The following is a 26262-nucleotide window of genomic DNA, read 5'->3' on the forward strand; positions in this document are numbered from 1 at the left end:
CGACTTTATCTTCCTCAGACATTCCAGAGTCCACCATCCTACACAGTTTTATTACCGCCTCAATATAGGTCGTGCAGGTTTCGCCTGGCACTTGCGCACGTTGCAGTAGCGTCTGTTCCGCCCTTTTCTTTTTCGTCGCGGAGTCGCCGAATCTCTCTTTGATTTCGGAAACAAATCTTCCCCATGTCGTGAACGTTTCCTCGTTATTGTCGAACCACAGCAACGCAGTATCCGTTAGGAAGAACACGACGTTCGAAAGCTGAGAAGCGCTGTTCCATTTGTTGGCGGCACTCACCCGGTGATAATGGACGAGCCATTCCTCGACGTCTTCGTCCGATCTTCCGGCGAAGGGACGCGCATCTCTCAGTTGCAGAACGGAACTTGTCGGCGCAGCTGTTGGAATGGGCCGTTGTTCGTCTGCGTCGTGGGACATATTCAGCTCCGGTAGATACGGTGGGAGTCCAGCAATGCGACGGCTCCGTCGAAGAATTTCTGGTTCAGCCTCCGTCTTCGGGTGTCGATTACCCCGCACCTTCCACCACAACTGTTACGAAGAGTTTCGAAGAAATGGTTTTATTTACAGGCGATGGATGAAGATCGTCGCGTGATAGTAGCGCAGCTCGGCCTCCCCAACGCTTCGTCCTCTTCGTCTTTTCTTCTTTTCTCTTGTCCGTGCCTTTTGTATCTGTTACAATATCATGGTTCTGGCATGTAAAATCCCGGAATTCAAATTAACAAAGAATATCTTTTGCACACTCACACAATTGTGCATTCAGCACAGGTCACACCTGGACCTATAGTAGCCCAGGGCTGTAGGCAGAGTCTGTTGCTGTCTTGCGTCTCTTTGCAAGCTTGCTTGTCACAGCATTTCTCTTCACAGCGTTTCTCTTCATGTGATCCTTATTGGACATGTGAAACCTCCCATGATCCTTTTCAAGGCATCTGTGCATCATTTGTGTGTGCCACAGGTGGAGCACTCCAGCACAAGCTTCACTGATTTTCCCGGGCGAGCAGCAAGGGTTGTAGTAGAGACCAGGCCTGCTCTCCTGGAGCAACACAGGAGAGCAGGCAACATTCGAGGGCACAACATAATTGCCAGACTGACGTCATTCATTTGATGGTCCTGAAACATGAGCGTTTACCATCTTCACGGTCAAACAGTGCATATGGCGATTTGTACCACGTTTAATAATTGCCATCACTCAAAATGGAAAGGAAGTGGGGTTTGACGGAAGCCCGTCTGGTCGGGATTAAACATGAAGCAATAAAATAACAGACACCGGCCAAAATATATGCTAAATATGAATAAATCTTTTAAAACATTTGGCTTTGCTACTGAAGCCTTGCTCACCGTGGGTTGAAGGAAAGTTCTTGGAAGCTTTTGCATTCTTCAGCACGTGACATAAGCAGCGCGTGTACGATGGGGGGGAGAGTTCATTCACTTCGATTGAGCATGTGACGTGTTTTCCGCATCTCCAACTACAGTGGAACCCCGTTGATACGTTTTTCACCGGACCGAGGAAAAAAAACATAACAGCCGGGAAAATGCAACAGTAAGGAAAGCTCCGAAAATGAATGAAAAAAGTGCAGCTTCAACTATAGACAGTTTATTTCCACCAGAGTGCGCTTAGAGCTTTAAAAAGTCTAGAATGGTGGCTTGCCGTTTCTTTCGCTCGCTAGAAGTCACCACACGTTTCTCAATAGCCTGGAAGGCCGCATTGCTGCCAGCATCGCTGTGAGGTGCAACGTACGTGCGGGGTAGGTCCAGAGCCGCGACGACTTCTCCAAAGCTAGGATTTGGCAACTCCTCGGCATCATGTGGCTCGTGCTCCTCGTCGTCGCCACGCCACGGCAATGGCAACGGACGAAGGAATATCCGCGGGAAATTTTGCCCTCTTTGGTGTAATCATGCTAACGATTGTTTAGTATTGCTGCGGAGCGCGCGCTTACGAGCAACCCGGCTGGGCGCAGCGCGCCGTGGTTTCACGAGAAATGTAAACAAGAAAGGAGAGCTGGCCCGATAGGTGGAGCAACGCCATGAGCAACGGCAACTTCCGGCTTCCCTTTAGCTATAGCTTGTCTTTAGCTATAGCTTTGTCTCCTTGTCTCGCGTCCTGCGCAGTTATGACGTAGAGGTGGCACATGTTCCCGTGTGTAAGCTGAGGCATGCACTCATGGACAGTAAGGATAGGTTTTCGAAAGAGTCATTTCCCGGCGTAGTCTACAAGATACTCTGCGCAGATTGTGACTACACATACATCGGTGCATCAGGCAACTTTAGGCAGAGACTGAGGCAGCATCAGAACGATGTTGAAAAGAAACGAACAGTTTCAAATGCCCTTGCCAAGCACACAGATGCAACAGGTCACAAGATTGATTGGGAAGAAAGCTCAAGAATTATCGGCCAAGAAAGAAACTTGAGTAAAACTCTTGCTTGGGCTAGTTGGTTCGTTCTTGACGTAGTAAAGGCAAGGCGCAGAAGACCAGGACTCAAGAAGAAGAACACAAACGACAGGAGGCGCCGGTCCTGTCATGTGTGTTCTTCTCCTTGAGTCCTGGTCTTCTGTGCCTTGCCTTTACTACTTCAAAGAAAATTGAAATTGTGGCTGTAACTGCGCAGAACGCGAGACAAGGTTTCGCTTATCCCAGGAATGAAGGTTATGGCAGCATGCTATCTTGGTCAGGGATTAGCCGTTTGGATGGAATTGGACAGATGGCGTTCCACAGCACTAAAAAAATACGTGGGACAGCTGCTTGCCAAGAGATCACCTCGCACGTGGTCCAAGTTGGTGAAACGATGTTCTGCTGTGGTGCAAATGCGGTTCGCACGGTTGAACAGGGAGGCAGCAACCAACCTTTTGTGAGCGTTAGGATGAACGGATTGAAAGTTTAGGTAGCGGCCAGTGTGAGTGTCCTTACGGTATGCGCTAAACCATCCATCGCGTCTGTTCACAAGCACGTCCAAAAATGTCTGTCTGTCGACCTCTGTCTCAACTGTGGATTAGATGGCCTTTTCCTGACTGTCCAGGTGTGCAGTGAATGAAGCCAAAGCACTGCGCCGAATCACACAAGAACGGTCCACATAGCGAAGAAAACCTTTTGGCCTAGGACTGAAGGATGCGAGAGCACAACTTTCCAGCCATTCCATCGTGAGAGTGACAGTAGTAACAGAAACGGAGGCACCCATTGAGTACCGTGGACTTGCCTATAGAAGACCTTGTTGAAGTAGAAGTATGTGTTCCCAAGGCAAAAGCGGGCAGCCTCTTGAGGTCGAGAACGTCGATGGGCTACCTGTCTGGCAAAGTCCTGTTGGATTCTAGAGCAGAAGTTCATGCTTCTACAGCCATGTCAGTTGGAATTCAGGTAAACAGCGACACTATGTCGAAAGAAACCATGACCTCGTCGTCGTCTAGAGACACAGGAGTTCCTCACATGCGTGGAGCCCTCCCCGATGAGTGGAGACAGAAGTTGGTGCAGGTATCCAGACAGTTTGTAAAGAGGGGAACGGGTGTAGTCAATGATTGAATGCGGGGAGACATTAGGCTTGTGAACTTTCGGCAAGCCATAAAGTGCAGGTGCAGCTCTGTTATCACAGAGAAGCTTATAATACAGAGATTGTACTCTGGAGCTACGAAGCAAAACAAATTCACCAGGAGAGCCTGGAAGTCCCTCTATACCTTCAAGGTCGGGTACCGAGCGAGCCAGATGTAAGGTGTCCTGGTCATTAAGCAGGGCCAATATCTTGCTTTTGTAGACAGCTGCGTCATTTAGTACTGTTGCATTCCCCTCAGTGGAAAGAATCACGATTCTAGTGTTTGCCTGAAGTCGCTTGACAGCCTTCCGTTCCTCAGCAGAAAGAGGGGAAACGAACTTTAGCCGGTGCAGTCCAGAAAGGACAACAATAGTGCGGGTGCAAGCCTCGTCATGGCAGGATGGGTCAACTTAGTTAACTGTGCACTCCACCGCACACGCAACCTTTCCGACATCAGGGGCAGGTGCAACATTGAAATTTAGACTTAGCTTCAGGAAGGAGGCCTCAACAAGGTCGACACTGTGCGATGAAAGGTTGTACACCGTAGTACTTCCGCTGTGTGGCCGGTATGGCCTGGCAATTTCCGAAAGTCTGTCAAGCTTGACGCTATGCACCAACTCAGACTGATGGGCGTGTACATTGGCTTGAAAGTTGGCATGCAGCTTGATGCTTGCAAAATGATCCGGGCAGTGGTCCTCCAGGCAGCTGCGTGCAAAAAAAGCCTCGTTTTCATGTTTTCTGATGGGGTCACAGCAGTCCTGTAGTCATGCCTGTAGCAACAGCCTCTCTATCTTTGTGATGATGCTATAACCAAACTTTGAAGGTACTGGCCTGTTAAGGTGCAATGAGCACGGGATGAGGCACCGTGCTTTGCAGGAAAGGTTGAACTCTAGGTGTTCGTGAAACGCAGCAGTGCGGGTAGTGAGGGAACCATAACAGCAAATTCCGGTGATTTACGATTGGCCATATGCCCAGCGAAGGTTGATGAAGCCGAGGGCTCGACGGAAGCCCGTCTGTCCATTGTGAGGCCCATTGTGAACAAGGCTTCAGTAGCGAAGCCAAGATGTCTTAAAAATTTAATAATTTTTAGCATTTCTTTGGTGCTGTCTGTCGTTTTATTGCTTCAAAATGAAAAAAAATCCAAAAAACACAGTTTAATTCTTTGACGGTAAATTAGATAGTGCAAGAAATCCGAAAAGTGCCGGTAGTTTCATATTTTCGCGCGTTGTCTATGGATCACTGGCGTGGTAAATTGCATCATGGTGTCTCCACATGGAGATGCATATGAAAACAGGGTCAAAACTACTCAGTAACAGAACCATGAGTATTGAGTAACTGTTTTTCATTAAAGGTAGCTTTTTCTTTGCATAAAACAGGGGGCTTTAACTGTTCTGAATTGACGAGACTGCTGTAAAGGAGAAATCTGAACAGCGACAAACCAGAGCTTACGTAAAACTTGGAGTCATCCGTCTTCAATCATCTTTTTCTTCAGTAGTGTTTCGCCACTTCATATCAGGTGGCAATAATTACATTTATGTATGTCTCAAATATTGACCACACCAATGTGCAGTGTGTCTCTTTCGCTTTTTGATGCAAAAGGCAACGAAGACAGTCTCATCTTCATATGAAGACACCATGACTGAAAGGGTTATAGTTCATGGGCCTCTCCAGTGGCTTTTGCAAAGAAAAAGGATGGTTCCATCGACTTCTGTGTGGATTAGCGGCACCTTAATAAGATCAGCCGTATATCCTAGCAAAGACGTATATCCCTTGCCACGGATTGATGATGACCTTGAGTGCTCTCAAGGCAGTGAGTACTTTTCATCTTTAAATCTGCACTCTGGTTACTCGCAGGTACCCATGGCCAGTGGTGTAGCCAGAAGTTTCGTTTGGGGGTGGCTCATGACAGCTCAGCCTCCTCCTTACAGAATTTGCCGAGAGATCAAATACATGAATAACTGCACTGCCATCGTCAAAGATGCAGAAAACAAATTCTTGAACGCTACACACAGTCGAGAAAAGTAAAATCTGTATTTTCTCATAAAAGAATATATTTGTATATCCCAAAAATTGTGCCTGAAATAACTGATATCAATGGTTTCACCTTTTTGTCTATATAATATGTAAAAAAAAAAATATCACGCAGCCTTTACAGCCATATCAGTTCGAAACCTGCAAAGCAGCGTATGCCGCTGATATGCAAAATGTACCCGCCGTGGTTGCTTAGGTTATGGTGTTGCACTGCTAAGCACGAGGTGGCGGTATCAAATCCCGACTACGGCGGCCGCATTTCAATGGGGGTCAAATACAAACACACCCGTGTACTTACATTTAGGTGCACGTTAAAGAACCCCAGGTGGTCCAAATTTCCAGAGACCCTTACTAAGGCGTGCCTCATAATTGGAAAGTGGTTTTGGCACGTTAAAGAAAAAAAAGGAAAATGTAAAGGCCATGAAATGAACAAGTTAGGGACGCACATTTTAATGAAACTTTGTAATTCAAGAACCTTGTTTATATTTTTATACATATACAACAGCCAGGGGAAAATCTCAATGATGCTGTCCTTTGTTCCAATGTATTGCACAGGAGCAGCTGTCACCGGCTTTGTATTGCGAGTAATCACACTGAAGTAATAGTCGCAACAGAGAGGCCATATAGAGAGCAGGAGTTCTGCAAAATATACAAGGGTGAGTCAAATGAAAGTGAGCCAATTTGAATATACAACAGACGGCATGCTTTATTTAAAGGCAGTCTTCATGAACATTTAGACATTTGTCCCACTGACTAATGAGTCGCGTGATTGCCGCCTCATAAAGCTTCTTGGGTTGCTGCTTCAGAGTCGGTAACTGTCTCTTTCACGTCATCATCCGACACGAACCTGGTTCCTTTCAGTTGATGTGCCAACGTTTGACGCCTTAAAAAGCCGTAAGCCTCCACGTCAGAAATTACTTGTGAAACACGTAGAATCATACTTGTTACAGCATGATCTGTGTGTGCTGCCAGCAGATAAAGAAGGCGGCTTCGCGGTTTTTTCACATGAAGAATTCAATGAGAAAGCTATAAACGCTATTTCTGCTGTTTTTAAGGGAAAAGATGACGTCTCTTGTAATAATGTCAGAGCGAAAGCACAACAATTGTGTAAAAAGATGAATCTGCAAGGTGTGATAAGCAGCATCAAAAAAAGCAAGAAGGATTGTCTGGAAGTATTTTTCAGCGCTAAGACTCACAAAGAAGGTGTACCGTTCAGGGTGATAGTTTCTGAGAGGGACACGTGGCAGAAATCTGTCGCCATGTACCTTCAAGAAAAACTAAACTTGCTAGGCATCAGTGACCCTTTCCTGACAAAAAGTTCTGAGGAGGTTTTAAATTTTGTAAGAGCTCATGAAAATCAACTTTTAAAGGCCTTCTCTGCCCATGTTAAAGACCTTTATTATTCTCTGCCACAATCAGAATTATTAACCTGTATTGACAGTTGCATAGATATGGTGCCGTTAGGTTTAGCACGGAAGCAGGTACATCCATTGGCAATTTTTTAGAATTACTTAGGTTTTATTTGTCATCTACGTTTATCGAGAACAAAGGTACCCTGTACCTGCAGAAACAAGGAGTGTGTATAGGTTCTTGCCTAGCACCAGTGCTAAGTAATCTGTTTTTAGCCAAACTTGACAGAGACCTGTTGCAGCGCCTTCACGAATCTAAGGTTGTAAAAGTTTTTAGATATGTTGACGACTTTTTAGTTCTCATTGACTGTTCATCCGCTTATTTTACTAATGAATGTGCTCCTGCTTTTACCACTATTCGTGACTGTCTAAATCCACTAGAAGTGACCTTTGAAATGCCATGTGACGGGAGGATTAGATTCCTTGACATCAAGTTTGGGCTCACCGATAACGAAACCTGCAGGTGCTACGAACCTAGGGCAAGTAAGCCACTTTTACCATTTCATTCCACGCATACAAAGCTTGTGAAGAGGGGAATCGCGAAGATGTGTTTCAGCGAAGCACTGAAGAAATCATGCCAACACCTAATGCACGATAGCTTCGAACGGCAAGCCTTCCGTTTAAGCGGCGCTGGTTACCCGAGCCACGTGCTTGTGTCAGTCGCAGAAGGACTGCTTAAGAAGGCGCAGCAAAGCGGTTCGGAGCAGGTGCACATGTCGAGCACTGACATAAACAAAAGAAAGGTTGCCGTCATCCCCTACATACACGGGTTCTCCCATAGAATAAAGAAGATTGCTGGAAGGAGCGGCATCAACATTGTATTTTCGGCACCTAATAAATCGGTCAGCCTCTGTAAAAACACAAGGCCAGAAAGAATCCCACGTAGCGCATGCGTAAAAGAACATAAAAACAAATTCATTGATTGCATTGCCAGTGTGGTATACCGCATTCCTTTCGGGTGTGGACAATCCTACATCGGTCAAACAGGCAGATGCATAAATGACAGGCTACAAGAACACAGTAACAAACTTAACAACTTGGCCGCTGACGGCTTTCTTGCCATCCATTGCCAGAGATGCAAGTGCAAACCAAGATTTAAAGAAACAGTCATCATGAGTAGAAGCAGGTGTGAAATGACATGCTTGATAATAGAAGCCAGACACATATCAACATTCGGCGACGCATGCGTCAGTAAACCTTCCATTTCATTATCTTCAAAAGAGCTGAATTATCTTTGTTCGCGTTGAATGTGTACATGTCTGTGAATATGTGAGTCAAGAAATTGCCTACGTGTGTTTCCCAGTTTATATTTTTTTGTTTATTTTTCAAAAAAATTTGCACATGCTGTATGACAGGTCAAGGTTGTATATGTAGCGACGAGAACGAGAAATAAATCTGTTGTTGAAAGTAGCGCTGTGTGTGTCAGATGTGCCTTCTGTTGTCCGTGTCAAGCTTGCGCTATAACAAAATAAGATATGCCGTACCAACAAGCCCCTATTGCTATCCTCATCGACTTTATCCGTCGAGTCTGCACAGTGATGGCAGCGAGCGACCATTGTTTCTTTTTCTCATCTGCTAGCCAGAAAACATCCAAAACTCTGCCAGGTGAAAATCCTTTCGGTCAGAGAAAAATAAATGTGCACCCAAGTGCACCGCATGGTGGTCGGGGCAAAAGGAAAAAGGGCATGCGAGAAAAATGCAAGCTGACTCTGGCAGCCCGCGTGTAGCGAGAACCAGAAAATGTAAGAGGCTCAATGTGTCCTCGCGAATAAAAGTCAAAGTAGGAAAATAAATAAGAACGAAGTTATTTTTGCCTATTTTAGTATCTTGACATGGATGCTTTAGCGCAGGTGAAAAAAATGTTGATATTCTTTTCTGTGACATGACAGCATAAATGAACCACCGCAATGCTTCATCTCATCGGACGTTGCTGTGTGCTTTGCCAACTTCTCTGATAGTGTGTTGATTTGGCTTGCTCGTTGTATGGTGCGATGTACGACTTTAGAAAAGTCAATGCACCTTTGGCGTCAAATGTTTATAAGAACATGGAACCCACAAAGTTCTGGAATAGAAAATCCAAAGCATGGAAATGTCATTGCACCTTTTGGATTGAAAGTCTATGAGAACTTTATGCTCGTAAAGTTTCGGAATAAAATCCATGTACTCCATAGATTCCACAGCCTCTGCGAGATGCTGCAACGAGCTGGCTCGCCATCAAAACACTCTTGAATCTTTGCACTTGGATGAGGCTCTTTGCGTTATGTGACTCCCAGTGTATGTGTATCGCCGCAAAATCCAGCCCAAGTTCGCAATGTTCATTCCAAAATGTCTGTTTGATTGCAAAAAAAGCATTCTAAACCAAATGCAGAATGATTTCCGGCGCCAGGTTTTGTTTGGCTCAGCGGTGCATGACAGCACGAAAATATTTCGGGGGCGCTGGAGCCTTATAAGCACCCCCCCCCACCCCCCACCCTGGCTACGCCCGTGCCAACGGCTGTGGTCTATCATCACAATCGTCGCACCGATTGATTGTTACACCGGACCAGTTATATGAATTCATTGTCATGCAATGCGCCTGCCACCTTCAAGCTCATGATGGACTCATTGTGCTGCGCGGCTTGAAATGGCACACATGTTTTTGCTACCTGGGCAATGTTGTTGTCTTTGCCAAGATTTTTCAATGCACCTTGAATGCCTCAAACGCATCCTGATGTGCCTAAAAGATGCTGCGCTCTAACTCAATCTTGGTAAATGCCTCTGCATGGAATCTGACAATTCTCAGCCATGTTGTGTCCAACCCAGCTAAACTTTGTGCTTTAGCCGACTTTCCTGAACCGACAACAATAAAAGAGTTACAGATCTTCATAGGGCTCTGCTCCTATTTTCACCAGTTCATGTGTAATTTCACCTCTACAGTCGAAACCGCTCATAACAGTATTCAAGTGCTGCGAAAATTCCATTGTTGTAACTGATAATTGTTATAACCAGTTTGCACGAAAAGAAAATCAAAATAGGGCAATGGCAGAACAGCTGGCAGAAAACTATAATGGCAAGGAGGCAAGAGTGCCCCTCCCCATCACCTTCCTCCATCCTGCTGCTTAGTGTGCTCACTCGTTTAATTGTTCAACTCTGCTTCCTGCGTGCTCCACTCGCATGTAACAAGCCGCAGCTGTCGGCATTCAAGAACGGCACTGCTACAGTAAAACCTCGGTAATTTGGGTTCCACAGGACCGAAAAAAATGTCCATATTAACTGAATGTCGAATTATCGAGGGTATCAAGTAAACAAGCAAATGCTTACTATGTCAACATGCTTTTATTTACTGAATAGATCAGCAAATCTTGTTTCTATTTTGCACAAAAGCAGTGCACAAACTGCAATTCTCATCACATCATGACTGATAGCGCTCGCAGCAGTGAAGGCCTTGCGACTTCCTTCACAGTGCAGCCGCGGCACACCTCTGAGACACGCATTCCACTTCCGCGGGCACGTCCCCAGTTATTTTTTTGCCAGTGTCACCAGGTCGCCGCCCATCACGATGTATACGGTGCTTTTTATCCTCTGCAGCTTTGCGCTGTGTCAAACTCACTGTTTGACACAATCGCTGCGGACGAAACCGCAGTTGCTGTCAAGGCAATCATGCATGGCGACCTTGCGGTTCGGTTCTGAAGAAGTGCGGCCAATGCACGCACCAAGTCAAAATGTAACTATCGTTTGCTCCACATGCAGACGAAACAGTGTCGCTATCGATGCGGTCATAGATGGTGACTACACAGTTATAAAGGCACGCAGCCAACATGCGTACCGAGTCAAAACAAAACTACTATTAGTGGCAACTGCTGCGGACGAAACCGAGGCCATTATCAATGCAATCATGCGGCACAATCGTTCAACGCAATCGTTTGTCGCTGTGCTAAGAGGGTTAGCAAGTGCCTCCACCTTTGGGGACCAGCTAGACTCACTGCTCCGGGACCATTTTGTCTGTGGCATAAAGAACCCCGCCATTGCGACTTGGGGTTGAAAACGAGAAATGGACTCTTGGAGCAGACAAAGAGGAGATGAAAAGCTTTGTGCTTTGTGTACATATAGCAAATAATAGCATACAAGTAGCGGTGCCGAAGAGCGCCGCAGATTGATGGGGGGGGGGGGTGGCTGGGGGTCACTCTCTCTCTAACCAAGGGCCAGTTCTGCCTTTTAAATCCCTTTGGCAGGAACAGGGCGAGACTGGTGCTGACATCAACCACATCACCTTCCTTTGTTGTGGAAGAAGTCCAAGCTGCATAGCAAGGGGACAGCAGTTCTGTGGAATATTGAAGGCTGTAAGTGGATTCGTCAAGAAGCTCTGTGCCCCTGAACTCCTCATTTCGACCCACTTAAAGGGGCTGGCAGTTTCGAGGAACTCTTCAGGTTGTCACAAGACGGGGGGGGGGGGGGGAGCACCCATTGCATCGATGATAGGCACTCAGTGTAGCACACACCGGGCAACCTGCATCCGGAAATCCGCAGCCTGGCTCTTCTTGAGCTTGTCCTTGATGGTCTGCACCACCCACTCAGTTGCACTGTTTGAAGCAGGGTGGTACAGCGGAAACATCATCTGGCAGATTCCATTCTTCAACAGCCATGCCAGGTACTCCGTGCTGGTGATAGCAGGACTATTGTCAGGCATGATGACGTCTGGCAACCCTTGGCTGGCAAATACCTGCCACAGCGCTGCAATAGTCGCACCTCCTGATGGAGTGATGACAGGTAGGACCTCCACCCACTTCAAAATGGCATCCACCACTGCGAGGAAATAATGGCCCTTGAAGGGTTTCCCAAAATCCACATGCAGGTAGGACCAGGTTCTCTGTGAGAGCGGCCAGGGGGTGATCTCCACATGACGTGAGGTCCACTGATGCTCCTGGCAGACTCGGCAGCTCTGCACCATATGAGTGATGTCCTGGTCCAGGTCAGGCGACCAAATGTGGGACCGGACCACAATCTTTCCATCTTTCCCATGCCAGGATGACCTGCATGCAGCAACTGCAGGACCCTGGACTGGAAACTTTGTGGGATCACCACCATTAAACCCCACAGTAGGCAGTCCTGCTGCAGGCTCAGCTCAGTGGCCTTGTGGCTGTAAGCATGCTTCACCAACTCCTCTCATCGGGACACTGCCTTGACCACCCGGGACAGGACTGGGTCCCGGCTGGTAGCCTGCGACACCGCAGATCTGGAGAGTACATCCGGGTACACGTGCTCCAGGATGAACACTTCAGCAAGCTTTAGAACAGCAGCAGGCACCTCTGGCAGGGGCAGGCTGCTCAGGGCATCAGCAGGTCCCAGGTCTTCCTTGTCTCGGACGATGGACCAGCTGGTAGCTGTAGGCTGCCAGCCTCAAAGCCCTGCGTACCACTCGAGGTAATGCGTGCACGGGAACTGCCTTGTCAGGCCCCAGCAGCCCCAACAACGGTTTGCGGTCCATGACCACCTCGAATTTTCAGCCCCGCAGGTGCTAGTGAAGGCACTCGACCCCGAACATGAGGGCCAGGCCTTCCTTGTCCAGCTGGCTGTAACACTGCTTTGCAGCATGAGTCTGACAGCAAGCAAACAACACAGGGCATTCCTGGCCATCCTTGTCCCGGTGTGCCAGAACAGCTCCCATGCTGCACGGCAATGCACCTACGGTAAGGACGACAGGTTGATCGCAGTGTACCAGTACTGGAGCCTTGGTGGTTAGCTCCTTGCTGTGCTGAAAGGCCACGTCCTGCACCTTCTTCCAGACCGACTGCTAACCATCTCGAAACTGAAAATGGAGTGGCTGTAGATGCACTGACAGGTTCGGCAGGAAACTTCTATGGAATTTGATGAGGTCAAGGTAGCTCTAGAGCTTCTTCTTGTTGTGGGGCTTATGCACTTTGAGCACAGCATCAACATTGCGGGGGGCCAGGGCCAGGCCAGCCTGGGAAGTGACGCATCCCAGGTACTCAACACTGGGGGCGAGGAAAACTCACTTTTCCAGCTTGAGCTTGTGATTGGCGTCCTGCAATCATGCCAAGACGTTGTGCAGGTTCTGCAGGTGGTCCCCGTCATTGGTGCCGACAACCAAGATGTTGTCCAAGTACACTGCCACGCGCCTCATGCCCCTGAAGAGGTTATCCATCCTCTGAAAAATGGCTGGGGCTGAGGCCGTGCCAAATGGTAAGCGTGTGTACTGGAAGAGCCCCAAGATAGTGTCGATATAGTGACATACTTGCGGGAGGTGTGCTGGAGCACCAGCTGCTGGTAAGCGTCTCTGAGGTCAAGCTTGGTGAACTTCTGTCCCCGATGCAATGCTGACCAGAGATCTTCAATCCAGGACAGCGGATACACCTCGATGGTAGCAAGGGGGTTGATGGGAACCTTGAAATCCCTGCAGATCCTGACACTGCCATCTTGCTTGAGGACTGGAACGATGGGAGCAGCCCACTCGGACGTCTTGATGGGCACCAGGATGTCCTCTCGCTGTAACCGTTGCAGCTGCTGGGCGACCCTGTCCTTCAGGGCGAACGGCAGTGGGCGAGGCTTGAAAAAACAAAGCTGGGCTCCCTCAGGTACTGTTAGATACGGGACCGTTTCCTAAGCCTACTTCGAGTTCCCCAGACCACATCGAATCGCACCACAGCTAATTAAGGAGCGCAGAAGCACGGATACCACATTCCTGAGGCGAGGCACGTGCAAACAAGTTGGCGGACCCCACTTCGTGTGCAGCAGGCGGAGCTATTCACTGCTTGGCTTTTCCCGAAAGTAAAGCGAGAGCCTGGCACTGGTGGCGGGTAAAGTGGGCCCCGAAGCAAGACTGCTGTAATGCGCCGTGACAACCTGACGGTGTCGCCCCCTTCCCTCTATGGTGACGGCGCATTGCAAGTCAGCAAGGCAAGACCGCAGGGAGAAGAAAGCCCTCGGACAAACACACGAGCAGCGACTCTCTTCGCCAGGTGTGACTCCATCACACGGGCGCCTACCATTGGCCGAAAATGACAACACCCGAGCGGGCTCGCCGATTGGCTGGAAATGGCGTCACTTGAGCGGGCTCTCCCATTGGCCGAACGTGACGTGTCTTCGAGGCACCGAAGGGCTTAAAAGACGCAGACCGGGAGCAGCAAGGGAGATTCCTAGAGGATTCCTAGAGCATTCCTTGATTCATCTCTTTTGAGCTTCTTGCCACGGGCCGCAGCGTCCGAGTTGCTGCCGGCCCGTAATGACTGTACGACTGTTAGTTGACTCTCACTGTAAATAATGTAAATAAACCTCCCAAGTTTTTCATCCCGACGTCCTCCTCAACTCCTACAACTGGTTGCCAGCGGTGAGATCGCCTCCGAATGCAACAGTACATAGATGCCGGTCGTCGTGCCAGTCAATGTGCCCAGGCCCGTCTCGAACAGGGACTTCAAATCGATAGGAGGCTTCAGATGTTTTTCACAACATTCAGCACAGCTTCCTGGTACTCCTGCAGACAAACGCCCAATGCGTAAATCCAATTTCTGGCCATCAGCTTCGGTGAAGTCCCCTTGGTTAAGGGGGACACTGCTTTTGAAATAATGTTTTTTTTAATAATATTAACGAAACGTCCCAGTCTTATTAAGATTTTTGTGGTGATTTCAAATATGCTATTCTTTTTTCTATAGGCCATTTAGTTCTGAAGGTAAATGAAATTCATTGTTCATAATTTGCAGAAACAATAAAAAAAATAGCTGCGCTACAAAAATTCATATTGGCACATGCCTAGGTACTAGAAAACATAAGGGACACAATGGTGGGAATACTTTTTGATATAACAAATATTAGTAATTCTACAGCAATTCAAGCTTCATTGTTCTAAATGTGGGCACCCTACTGTCTGATCTAAAGCAGAACTGAAAAGTTTTAAAGCATTAATTCCAAAATCTGTTCCTACCATTACAACCATTCCTACCAGATACAAGCAACAACAAAAGTTATGGCTCTACCTGCCGTAACCCTTTGAGGTAGGAACTATTTTGAAAAAAAAAAAGCTTTCCCAGGTGGTCAAATTACTTTATTGCCGATCTTGAATCTACAGAATCTATAAAGTCGGGAATAAATAGTAAAAAGAAATTAGGAACAGTATTTTGGTGTCGGCATCACTCAGAACAGCAAAATGTTCAATAGTATTTCAGAGTGTAGTACTCCTTGAAACACGAGTCTACGCACAGTGCCTTATCGCAGTCTGCACACCTAAAATGCGTGTCTGTTCTCCTCTTGGAGCGACGAGTTGTGTTGGCACACACATGACATATTCTCTGCGTGCGGCCGCCTTGGGCAGAGATCTGAGGCACTCTCTCGCGTAAGTGCGTTGCTGCAGAGAGCGAGAATACCTTGTGAGTGGCAGTGATAAACAAGCTAAGAGCAGCGCCAATCAAGATAGAAATCAACTTCCGCCGCCCCTGCAAGAGAGTGCCAACAAAGAGAAAAATTGCGTTTCGCGCGCCTCTGTTGCGATCACACGGCGTAACCGAAACTGCATTGCCGCTGAGAGCGAGAATACCTCGCGAGCAGCGATGATTAACAAGCTAAGAGCAGCACCAATCAAGATAGAAATCAACTTCCTTAACCCCTGCAAGAGAGTGCCGACAAAGAGAAAGATCACGTTTCGCGGGCCTCCACTGCTATCACGCGGCAAAACCGAAACCGCAAAAGGGGTGTTGCCGCAGTCTGCGCAACACGCTGAAGCTAGAAATCTGTTCTTTCTATCTCTGCAGGAAGGTAGCACAAATTTCAAATGCTTCTTGTAAGTCCTAAGAGGTGGCAGCACCTCCCAGTAAGCACGCATCATCATGGCGCAAAATTTTAAACGGAGGGTCGAAACCGTACCCGTACGGCAAAGACCTTACGGACAGAAAACTGCTGCCGTACATATACGGCAAAAACCTTCAAAGGGTTAAAGGCAGAAATATTACTGAGGCGAATCTGCAAGAAGTAAAAAAATATGCAGATCCCACGCACTGCCGGTATCAATATAAGCGAAGCTTTGTCTACTGTTTGCTTTCATTGACATTATTTGGTGGAGATACAGTTGCCCACCATTTATTCGGACCTCACTGGGACTGCGGAAATGTCCGAATAAACAGGTGTCCGAAAAAGCAGATTAAGAAAAAAAAAATAAAATCCTTTATTTCCACGCACTTATTCGGGCTCGGCAGTAGGCTTGAAGAAATCGTGAATGTGCCATCGCACGCTGTTCCATTTACGCACAATCAGATAAGGCTGAATCTCGGAGAGGGTCATATGGTCACTATAGGCGGCTGAAAGCACAGTCACTGCTTGTACACGCTCGGCATACGACGGCAACGTAGCACATGGTGCGTCGTCTTCCGACTCGGAGTCATCGTCCGGCGGTGCAGCAGAAACCTGACGAATGATCACGCCGTCGAGTTCTGCGCATGTCAGTACAGCAGTGTCAGCACCTGTGAAACTGTCAAATGAGATGGTGTCTGGAATCGCAATGCAACCACTGCGCAGTTCTCGACAGAACATTTTCTGCGTCAGTAGGGAGCACATCGGAAGGCAACAAATCCTAGGCCTCCCGGCACCCTCTTGCCGGCACCCTCTTCCCAGCGCAGTCTGCACGGGCACTGTCGGCGCCATTAGACACTTGACGCTATGTTTCCGTATGCCGCGTTGGATCAGTGGAACCTCGACACAGCACATAAACACCACCATGCCGACACCAGTCACACAAACGAAAAATGTGGCCTACTCGTAACGTTGTGCACGAAGAAACAAATAAGCTGCTGGATTGTCCTGACATGGCTTACTAAGCTGAAACCGGAACTGCTGTAGAGCCGCTCTATCGAACCAGGCAGAAGCGATGATGATGAGCAGGGATTTGCACTAGCACCACTTCGCGGAGCAGCAAGGAGGCTTCGTTCAAAACAAAAATGGCGTCCAGCAAGTCGAACCAGAGTCGGTGCATGGTGCTCTTGATCAAGTTGGCTCAAGGAGTGTCCGAAAAATCTGACAAGAGGTTGCAAGGTGTCCGAACTTTCGGCACTTGTTATACATTATGGTCTATGGGAAGAATGGGGGCGGTGCCGCGAAGCAGACCGAATAATCAAGCATGTCTGAATTTTTCAAGTCTGGAAAATCAGTCGGCGACTGTATACTGATGGCAAACGGCAGTCGGGACGTGATGTGAAATGTTACCTTGCCTGCTCCACTCAGTGCTTTGTGCGAGCTTTTGTCTCCTCAGCACTAAGTGCACGCTTTGGCGCCATTCTGGGTTGAAGCGTTGTAGCTCACAAAACTGCCTCTGTCTCTCTCTATTCCCTCTTTAACATTCTCTCCACCTCCTCTCTTTACTGTGGTTGCTGTTGTGGGTGAGCACAGAGACGAGTGCGGCTGTGCCTGCACTGCATTTGTGGGGGGTCACGCGTAGTTACGGCGGGGCCCGTCAGTGGTACAATCAGTGTCACTATTGCCAGGTTTAAGTGATCATGCTGCCATACAGTTCAATTTATTTAATACTTCCCCACATGGGCACAAAGCTGCAAACACTATCAGAGAGTATCAAACTTAAGTTTGATAAATGCTGAGCTTGAAGTTTTTTTGAACGAGTTCATATCATTCTTCCTTGATAGGTCTGTACACGAGAAGTGGCTTCCTACAAATCAAATGTATTCGAGCTCACTAACAGCTATGTGCCACTTCGCAGAGTTAAAGGAAACAAATGTGCACCTTGGTTCATACCATTGCTAAAACCTTTGTGCAATAAGAAGCAGTGTCTCTACAGAAAAGCCAGGCTATCACCTGCCCCTGCACGTTGGGCAGTATATCGTGCTACAGAAATCAAGTACACAAATGCTCTTTCACTTGCCAAGCTTAATTTTGTTCAAACAATGCTTCCGTCTTTGTTATTATAAAATCCACAATAATTTTGGGAAGTGGTAAACAGTGACACTTATCGGACAGTCAAATTAACCACTGCCAGTGATGTTCTTAACTCCAGGGGTGACTGTTGCTCTGTAATTAACACTGTATTCTCTATGTGGCCTTCTAATTTTCATCATTCTCTATGTCATTTGCTAATACATAACCAGTTTCATTTCCTGAAATTACTACATATAAATTTTTTCCAGTTGACCGTCTCATAATAGATTTTGATTGGGTAAGCCACCTAATCCGTAACATCCCGCTTTCTTCCCCTGTTGTAGAGAGTATAAACCCAAAGTTCCTTAAAAAAAAAATGATACCTATTCATCCATCATGCTTTCTATGATTTTTTTTTTTTTTTGCAGTTTCTAGAACATAGTGTGCTCCCGGACGATTGAAAAATAGGGAAGGTGGTTCCCTTGTACGAGACGGTAGTAAACATAACCCTGATAACTATAGACCCATTTCACTGACTAGTGTACCTTGCAAACTTGTGGAGCACACCATTTATTGTCACTTGGTAACATTTTTGGAAATGAACTCTTTCTTCACTACACAACACTGATCTAGAAAAAATTACTCCTGCAAGACACAACTTTTGTCTTTCACTAACGACTTATTTACCGCTTTAGATCGTTCTTCCTTCATAAACTGCATTTTCATAGATTTTGCCAAAGCATTTGATTCGGTATGTCATGAATTACTACTTGTCATGAATTCATCATCATCATCAGCCTGGTTACGCCCACTGCTGGGTAAAGGCCCCAGTCATGTACTAATTGTGGCCATGTTGTCCCTGCAAACTTCTTAATCTCATCCGCCCACCTAACTTTCTGCCGCCCCCTGCTACGCTTCCCTTCCCTTGGAATCCAGTCCATAACCCTAATAACCATCGGTTATCTTCCCTCCTCATGAAATGTCCTGCCCATGCCCATATTTTTTTCTTGATTTCAACTGAGATATCATTAACTCGCGTTTGTTCCCTCACCCAATCTTATGTTACACCTATCATTCTTCTTTCCATAGGTCGTTGCGTCGTCCTCAATTTAAGTAGAACCCTTTTCGTAAGCCTCGATGTTTCTGCCTGTAAGTGAGTACTGGTAAGAGACAGCTATTATACACATTTCTCTTGAGGGATAATGGCAACCTGCTGTTCATTATCTGAGAATGTCTGCCAAACGCACCCCAGCCCATTCTTATTCTTCTGATTATTTTAGTCTCATGACCCGGATCCGCGCTCACTACCTGTCCTAAGTAGATGTATTCCCTTACCGCTTCCAGTGCCTCGCTACGTATCGTAAACTGCTGTTCTCTTCTGACACTGTTAAACATCAGTTTTCTGCAGATTAATTTTTAGACCCACCCTTCTGCTTTGCCTCACCAGGTCAGTGAGCATGCATTGCAGTTGGTCCCCTGAGTTACTAAGCAAGGCAATATCATCAGCGAATCACAAATTACTAAGGTATTCTTCATTAGCTCTTATCCCCAATTCTTCCCAATCCAGGTCTCTGAATACCTCCTGTAAACACGCTGTGAATAACACTGGAGAGATCGTATCTCCCTGCCTGACGCCTTTCTTTACTGGGATTTTGTTGCTTTCTTTATGGAGGACTATGGTGGCTGTGGAGCCGCTATAGATATCTTTCAGTATTTTTACATACGGCTCGTCTACACCCTGATTCCTTAATGCCTCCATGACTGCTAAGGTTTCGACTGAATCAAATGCTTTGTCATAATCAATGAAAGCTATTATAAGGGTTCTTTATATTCCGCATATATCTCTATCACCTGATTGATAATGTCAATATGGTCTATTGTTGAGTAGCCTTTGCAAAATCCTGCCTGGTCCTTTGGTTCACGGAAGTCTAAGGTGTTCCTGATTCTATTTGCAATTACCTTAGTAAATACTTTGTAGGCAACGGACAGTAAGCTGATCGATCCATAATTTTTCAAGTCTTTGGCGTCCCCTTTGTTATGGATTAGGGTTATGTTAGCGTTCTTTCAAGATTCAGGTACACTCAAAATCATGAGGCATTACGTATACAGGGTGGCCAGTTTTTCTAGAACAATCTGCCCACCATCCTTCAACAAATCTGCTGTTACCTGATCCTCCCCAGCTGCCTTCCCGCTTTGCATAGCTCCCAAGGATTTCTTTACTTCTTCTGGCATTACTTGTGGGATTTCAAATTCCTCTAGACTATTTTCTCTTCCATTATCGTCGTGGGTGCCACTGGTACTGTATAAATCTCTATAGAACTCCTCAGCCACTTGAACGATCTCATCCATATTAGTAATGATATTGCCGGCTTTGGTCTCTTAACGCATACATCTGATTCTTGCCTATTCCTAGTTTCTTCTTCACTGCTTTTAGGCTTCCTCTGTTCCTGAGTTCAGTTCAGTTCAGTTTATTATTCTTTAGATACAATGAATATGCAAGAGACAATGTACAGGCGAGGGTCCCAAAGTCAAAGACTGCTACGGGACCCTCGGTCAATAATAACAATGTAGAGATGTATTAAAGAAGAGCAATCTAACTAAATGAAACACATACAATTGCGAAAATACAAAATAGAACAATAAGCATGTTCAATTCTATCCATATTATACTTCCTTATGTCAGCTGTCTTACGCTTGTTGATTAACTTGGAAAGTTCTGCCAGTTCTATTCTAGCTGTAGGGTTAGAGGCTTTTATATATTGGTGTTTCTTGATCAGATCTTTCGTCTCCTGCGATAGCTTACTGGCTTCCTGTCTAACGGAGTTACCACTGACTTCTATTGCAGATTCCTTAATGATGCCCGTAAGATTGTCGCTCATATCTTAAAAGGACTAAGGCCCTCTTCCTGAGTTAAGGCCGAATACCTGTTCTGTAGCTTGATCCAGAATTCATCTATTTTCCCTCTTACCGCTAACTCATTGACCGGCTTCTTATGTACTAGTTTCTTCCGTTCCCTCCTCAAGTCTAGGCTAATTCGAGTTCTTACCATCCTATGGTCACTGCAGCGCACCTTGCCGAGCACGTCCACATCTTGTATGATGCCAGGGTTAACGCAGAATATAAAGTCTATTTCATTTCTAGTCTCGCCATTCGGACTCCTCCACGTCCACTTTCGGCTATCCTGCTTGCGGAAGAAGGTATTCATTATCCGCATATTATTCTGTTCTGCAAACTCTACTAATAACTCTCCCCTGCTATTCCTAGAGCCTATGCCATATTCCCCAACTGACTTGTCTCCAGCCTGCTTCTTGCCTGCCCTTGCGTAGAAGTCGCCCATCAGTATAGTGTATTTTGTTTTGACTTTACTTATCGCCGATTCCACGTCTTCATAGAAGCTTTCAACTTCCTGGTCATCATGACTGGATGTAAAGGCGTAGACTTGCACGACCTTCAATTTGTACCTCATATTAAGTTTCACAAGAAGACCTGCCACCCTTTCGTTAATGCTATAAAATTCCTGAATGTTACCAGCTATATCCTTATTAATCAGGAATCCGACTCCTAGTTCTCGTCTCTCCGCTAAGCTCCGGTAGCAGAGGACGTGCCCGCTTTTTAGCACTGTATATGCTTCTTTTGTCCTCCTAACTTCACTGAGCCCTATTATATCCCATTTACTGCCCTCTAATTCCTCCACTAGCACTGCTAGACTCGCCTCATTAGATAACGCTCTCGCGCCATACGTTGCGAGGCTCAGATTCCAATGGCGGACTGTCCGGAACCAGGGATTCTTAGCACCTTCTGCTGCGTCGCAGCTGCTGGTGACTGAGGGCCGGTGTTTGATTGTTGTATTCATATAGGAGATTGTGGCCAAATACTGCACCAGGGTGGCCAATCCTGCTCTGGTGAGGGAGTGCATTATGGGTTCTGGTCACCGGGATCAGGCCACACTCCAGGCCTGTTTATGCAATTTTATCAACCCGCGGATATCTTTTTTTTTTTATCCGGCTAAAAATTGCGTGGCACCGGGATTTGAACCACGGTCCTCTTGCACGCGAGGCGAATGTTCTACCTCTATGCCACCGCTGCACCCTGTCATGAATTACTACTCTTTAAACTATGCACGCTTAATTTAGACCCTAACATACTAAAATGGATAGAGTGCTTCTTGAGTTCGTAACAGTTAACGACCACAACTCTACTCCTTGTCCTGTGACATCCGGAGTACCATAGGAGTCAGTTCTGGGACCCTTGCTCTTTCTGTTAACATTAATTACCTTCCTGACAACATTTGTTCATCCATAGAACTGTTCGTAGATGATTGCATTACTTATCTTGAAATGGTAACTGCTAATGACTGTTTAACATTTCAGTCGGACCTAAGTTATATATATGCATGGTGTGAGACTTGGTTAATCATACTGTATATTAATTACCCTGTACCCTCGCAGAATAATGTAATAATCTCTCACTAATGTAAGGCAATGAGAGTTAATCGCCATACTTCTCATGACACCCCCATGTACTTATTCTCTTAATATTCCCCTAACTCAGGTTTCCACTTACAAATACTTTGGTACTTATGTTCCTCAGAACCTTTCCTGGCAAGCTCATGTTGATCACATAACTAGTAATGCTAGTCGTGCTCTTGGTTATATCGAATATAATTTTAGTTTCGCTCCCACCAAATTAAAGCTCTTGCTTTATAAAATACTAGTTAGGCCCAAGCTTGAATATGCATCTCCCATTTAGGATCCTCATGTTAGTTGACTTAACATCAGCATAGAAGCTATTCAGAACCATGCAGCACATTTTATTTTATCTCACTACTCACATACAGCAAATGTTGCTTCAATGAAATTCAATCTTCATTTGCCTAACCGGCCACTTTGACGCAAAATTTCATATCTCTATTTCATAAAATCTATCATTACAATCCCAGTTTAAGCAACTCTCTCAAAAAAGTTTAAACAACTCTTCTTAAAAAGAAACAATCATCAGTTCAAGGTTGACGTGCCATGTTGCCACACCAACTTTCATTTCAATTCCTTCATTCCTACAACAAGTGGCGAGTAGAACCACTTTCCCACTTTGTTGTTTCAATCGTCAATGCCAACGAATTCAAAAAGCTTTGTTAACAACTTGTTGTAACCCTACTATGCTGCTAAATTGTGTGTGTGCCCTGAGAGAAAATAAATGAAATGAAATACAACTTTCTTAGGACCATGCTTAAACGTCACATAATTCAGGTGTCATGTAATATGACCAAAATAAATTTTGCCTATAATTCATAGTTTCGCACAAAAGAGTTGTGAGCTTCGGTTTAAGCTATAAGCTAATACTCTGCTAATACCCCGCAATCTGGTATACGACAGAAGAAGCACATTACGTAAACAAGGAGTATAGGAGGCTTATGTAAATATCTTCGAAAAATATCTACAAAGATTCCACAGCTACCCGAATTCTTAACAATTAGGAAGATACCTGTAAAGAAAGGGGTCAGACAAGGAGACACAATCTCTCCAATGCTATTCACTGCGTGCCTGGAAGAAGTATTCAAGCTGTTAAACTGGGAAGGCTTAGGAGTAAGTATCAATGGCAAATATCTAGGCAACCTTCAATTTGCAGATGACATTGTCCTGTTCAGCAACACTGGGGACGAGTTACAACAAATGATTGAGGAGCTTAACAGAAAGAGATAAGAGTGGGGTTGAAGACTACAAAGATAATGTTCAATAGCCAGGCAAGGGAACAAGAATTCAGGGTCGCCAGTCAGCCTCTAGAGTCATGATCAGGGTTCCCTGATCCCTGTTCCCTGAAAGGAAACTTGCAGAAGAATAAAAATGGGTTGGAGTACATTCGGCAGACATTGTCAGATCCTGACTGGAAGCTTACCATTATCTTTAAAAAAAAGGTGTACTACAATCAGTGCATTCTACAGGTGCTGGCATATGGGGCACAAACTTTGGATACTGACATAGAAGCTCGAAAACAAGTTAAGGACCACACGAAAAGCGATGGAACGAAGAATGTTAGGCTTATCGGTGTTAAGAGATGGGAAGAGAGCGGTGTGGATCAGAGAGCAAACAGGGATTGCCAAAATTGTTATTGACGTTAAGAGAAATAAATGGAGCTGGGTAGGTCATGTAATGTGTAGGTTAGATAACCAGTAGACCATGAGGGTTACAGAATTGGTACCAAGAGAAGGGAAACGCAGTGGTTGGCAAAAGACAAGGTGGAGCGACGAAATAGGAAATTCGCGGGCGCTAGTTGGAAACGGTTGGCACAGGACAGGGGTAATTGGAGATCCTAAGGAGAGGCCTTCATCTTGCAGTGGACTTGAAATAGGTTGATGATGATGATGAATGCTGTGCAGGGCTCTGAAACCAAAACCGCTCAAAATGTTACGCGTTTCACTAGGGTTGTTGCATGAAATGGGACCTGTATAATCACGTGTCATATAATGCATTGTCCTCACTGAGACTGCTCAAATACATTGTAAAACCCGACATGTCCCAAAATCGGGGGACATGACATCTCCCGTATCAGTTTTACATGACTCGGCTCCAGATATATGGGTGCTACAGCAGCCGGCGTTTCTGTGCACAGTGCCAAAGACGCTGTCTGGGTTCACCATGACAGAATGTCCACCATGACGCAACGTTCACCATGACAGAATGATGGTTCCAGCAGGCAGCGAGCACTTAGAAAAAAGAAATGCACATGGGAACACTGCACTTACGACAGAAGTTTATTATTAAATTCTGTAGGTTGGTGCCATGCACTCATAAACAAGTGGTAGAGTGCTTAGCATGGTATCTTTAGCAATCAAAATTCAAGTTCCTTATTAGTGAGGTTGGCCGAAGGTTCATCATCATCATCAGCCCATTTTATGTCCACTGCAGAACAAAGGCCTCTCCCTGCAATCTCCAATTACACATAATTGTGTGCCCAACTTTGTGATGTAGAAAGCTTCGCACGTCCCTTTTTCCACTCTGCCACACTCTCTCCCAATACTCGACCATCACGAAGTCTGGACTGCAGCCACACATCTTGCAAGTTCCTTTCTGTACCAGTTGGGACCAGATTGCGGTGCTCACGCATGCACTCAATTGATGCACCAGCCTGTCTGGCCAACGTAGGACTGACCGCAATCTGATAAACGACAGAAGAACATTTCGTCAAAACAGGGGTGTGCTTTTTACCACAGCAACTGGTCGCTTCTTCTCACCTGCAATGCAAACTGGCACAACGTTGCCAGTTTGCATTGCCATTTGTTGGGCGTGTTGGTAAACTGACTTTGAAAGCATATTTACTGCCAGCAAACAAGGACAGAAAGGAGACGGCACCACAATGCGCTAATATCAACAACTTAATTTTCAGGAAACACACCTATTTAACTCATACACAGTGGTGCCACCTCATCCAAATTTTAACCATCCAAAAAAGCCATCTCCTTATGTAACAAGTGGACCGAAGGGGCCCTAACTCACGTACACTATTTTGACAGATAGCCTGAGCCTCAATAATCTCTCACACATCTTTATCTTTGTGCTTCGCAAGAACCCGGCAGGATCCATACACCTGTGCACAGCCGCATTCCTGACAGTGAGTTGACAAATTACTGTATTGCTTATTTTTCACGTTAGGCTATGTTCCCGTAATCGGTCATTAAGACACCTTCCTGTCTGTCCGATGTATTTTTTCCCACAGGACCAGTGGGAGCTCATAAACACTTTCTATGCAACCCACCGCTGCTTTATAATGATTCATAGAGCATCCGACAGCTGGCTTACAGCACGGGTCCGTTAATCGACATATTTTAACTCCTAATACTCCTAAGACGTGTGCTGTTCCATGAACTCGAGCTGAATATCTAAGAAACGCAGCACATTATTAGTTGGCTCTTTAATCGTGGGAGTAAGTGGGCTAAGGCCTGCCGAAAAAAACTTCGTAAAGCTTATCTACTGTAGAATGTGCGTCTGGTTTGAAATGGACTAGATAGCCATCAACATACTTGACAACTTTAACCACCCTGTATTCCAAAAAGGTAGGCGACAGGTTTTTGTTATGGTGAGCTAGAAAAATGTCACTTAGTATAGGCGCCAAATATGAACCAATGCAAACCCCCTGCTTTTGAATAAATATTTCGTCATTCCATGCTGCATATATCGAATGAAGGTAGCAACTAAGCACATCTAAATAGTCCTGAACGGATAAACTGACTAAATTTTGAAATGAAACCATGCCATACTCGTTTATGCACTCTTCTATGCATGTTATTACAGTCGAACCCGACTATATCGAACCCGTTGACATCGAATTATTCTATATATCGAACAATTTCTGGACAAGGTGTAGTTACAATGAGTATATATAGCAAAAATTACATCTACATCAAACAAAAATAGCAGCAACTCCCGATATATCAAACGTCGTGTTGGAAAA

At 45.8% G+C, this 26262-nt stretch overlaps 1 protein-coding gene across 4 annotated transcripts in view; it reads left to right on the top strand.

The window, feature by feature from the left end:
* The window catches only part of LOC142558596 (26S proteasome non-ATPase regulatory subunit 13-like), a 283634-nt gene that overhangs the window by 222982 nt on the left and 34390 nt on the right, over positions 1–26262 (top strand). The window lies entirely within an intron of this gene.

Source organism: Dermacentor variabilis, chromosome 9, assembly GCF_050947875.1.
Source record: "Dermacentor variabilis isolate Ectoservices chromosome 9, ASM5094787v1, whole genome shotgun sequence".
NCBI lineage: Eukaryota > Metazoa > Arthropoda > Arachnida > Ixodida > Ixodidae > Dermacentor > Dermacentor variabilis.